Genomic DNA, 2,657 nt, shown 5'->3' on the forward strand with positions numbered 1-2,657 from the left:
ATCAGCTGAACACTTTGATGTGAGGCTGGGAGACTCAGAACTAAGTCGCGGGCGGCGGCTTGAACCACAGCAGCTCGACGCGACAGCGGAGACAGCGCCTGCCATGATCCGGATGCTGATAGTGGATAAATACATCTTCTCTGGCTTTTCCGTGCAATAGTACTACTAGTAGCTTTCAACTTCTGATACAACGGCCACCGCCCTCCTTATCCTTCACTTTTTAATGATCTTTTGGACTGATTTGCTTTCAGCGTCCGATGAGGTTTTCCTGGACCCATTTAAAAAAGCCTGAGCCTGCCCCGCGCCGCCCGCACCCCGCCCCAACGACGCCGCCGCCACCGCGCCGCCCACCCTGCGCCGCCCCAACATCACTCCCCGCCACCACCCACCACGTTCCTCCTGCCGCCACACCAGGCCCCCACAATCGCCCCACCTTCTTCTAACCGCCGCCATGTAACACCACCTCTGGCCCGATCCACCTTGGTCCTGGGCGCCGCCGCCGGCCGTGGATTATACCAAGCGACGCCTCCTGTAATTAGGTCGCGCCCGCCGCCGCCAGGGTCCCCGACTGAAGACGAGAAAGCCGTGGATCCAGGTGTCGGCGCTGCCGCCTACCTCTGATCCCACCGGCCATCGTCGGGGTCCCCGACTGAAGGTGAGCAACCTCGCTGCCCACCTCCTCACGGAGCCTCCTCCCTTCTGGGGACACACCCATCGCCGTGGCGCTCAGGCTGTTCACCACGACTAGCTCCGGCCGTTCAACCACACGGAGCTCTCAGATGTTCACCGCTTCAGCGCCGAAAGCCCAGCCATCCAGGGATATCAGCCAAACTCCACACCTCACCGCCCCCTGCATCACCTCCTCTGCCCTAAAGAACTGCCCCCGTCCTCCCTCCTGCTCACCGCCGTGCGCTCGGCCGCCGGACTGCACCCAGTCGCCAACACGGACTGCTCCGACTACTTCAGCTCCGGAAAGTTGCCTCTACGGGCTCCGCCTACACGAGTGTTGATTTTGGAACGCTTGATCAAACCACCACGGAGCAACGGGTATGTGCAAAGTCAAGCCTTAACCAAGAAGCCAAGTAGCTTAATCGATTTCTTGGCTAGCTAGCAGTACGCACATGTGATACTGTTCATCAATCAAGTTGCTTGCATGTGTGCTAGTTTCAGGCTTTTTTGCTTGCTTCCTAGAAGACACCACAACCTCATCCACGAGCTCCAATAGCTCAAGCTTTTAAGAAAATACACTTGACACCGCTTTATTGGTACAATTGTGATAGTTTCTGAAGTAATTTTACCACTTCTACAGCTTTGCTATTTTTGGAAATGTTTTGTTTTGCATAAAAATTGCTTTGGCATTAGTAAGAAGAAGTTTTCTCTCATGGCAACGGGTCATGCAGGCTGTTTTGTTACTGGAAATTAACCATGCAGGGACCTGTCCATCCATCGAACCGCAACCGCTCCTGGTCTGGTCACCGTCAACACACGCCACCGCGACGCATCATGCCACCACACACCGCCATGGCCTACTGTTGCCAGGACCGCACGCCGTAGTCCCTATCCGGGGCAAAAAAAATGTTCTACAACATAACGCATGGATGAATGAGAGAAGTTCCGCTATAACCGGAGTATTATTCTTCAGAGCTCAGATAACTAAATGTTCGGGCACTGAAACCTGATGGCCTCAAGCTTGTAAAATGCTATTCAGAAGTTCAAGGAGGACCCAAAGACAAATAAAAGAGCATCATGTCCTGGGGTGTGCATGTTGGGTCTGGTGTTTAGTATGTGTGTGTGTGTGTGTGTGTGTGTGCGCGCGCGAGCTCACTGTGCGGGAGCTTATGTTTTGTGCCCCTTTCTGGTCTGCATGAGGAAGTTTAGCCTTATCCTTTTTAAAGGTTCAGTGTGTATGTATGGGAATGCATATGAGGAATTGTGTTTGCATGAAGGCCAGTGAGCACCAATACGTATATATGTTAGCATTTGGTGTCTAGTGGTGATTACCTACCACTTTGGCATTACTTCTGTGTGTTCTTCTTGACAGAGATCAAAATGCTTCTCCATAAATATAAATTACAAATCCTAGGATATGTGTTCTCCGGAAAAAAGATGTGGATACACGCAAAACAAGTTAGAGAAGTTCAAATTAAGAAGAAGAAAATTTAAAAATGATTATAAAAAAATCATTTTCCATGTTCTAAAATACTAGAAGTTCAATTTAAACTAACGGCGTGATTCAATGTTTATTAAAAAAAGGATTTTCCCCATTACTAACAAATAAAACTAAGAAGTCCAATTTAAAAAATGTTGAAGTTCGATATCTATAATTTTTTTTGATTTTTCTCACAATTTTTCCCATTACTAACAAATAAACCAAGAAGTATAGTTTCAAATAACCAAGAAGTCGAACATGTTTATTAAAAAACTAGGATTTTTTCTGTTACAAATGAATAACACCAATAGGTTTAGTTGTAAGAAATAGAATAGTTCGATGTATAAAAAAATCTCATATTCTCCTGGTTACTAAATAATAAATCAAGAAGTACAATTTAAAAAACGGAGCAGTTCAGTATTATTACAAAAACTCGAATTTTCCCATTACAAAATTAAGATTTTTCCTTTACAAATAAATAACACGAAGAAGTCCAAATTGAAAAAAC

The 2,657-nt window shown here is 47.0% G+C and overlaps 1 long non-coding RNA gene across 1 annotated transcript; it reads left to right on the top strand.

Moving 5' to 3' along the window:
* The first annotated feature begins 300 nt into the window (after positions 1-300).
* Positions 301-1,938, top strand: LOC119316941. The gene is made up of 2 exons (XR_005153419.1): positions 301-1,047; positions 1,432-1,938. It is a non-coding gene; the product is annotated as an uncharacterized LOC119316941 (long non-coding RNA).
* The last annotated feature ends 719 nt before the right edge of the window (positions 1,939-2,657 follow it).

The sequence above is a fragment of the Triticum dicoccoides genome, chromosome 6A (genome assembly GCF_002162155.2).
Source record: "Triticum dicoccoides isolate Atlit2015 ecotype Zavitan chromosome 6A, WEW_v2.0, whole genome shotgun sequence".
In the NCBI taxonomy this organism is placed as follows: Eukaryota; Viridiplantae; Streptophyta; class Magnoliopsida; order Poales; family Poaceae; genus Triticum; species Triticum dicoccoides.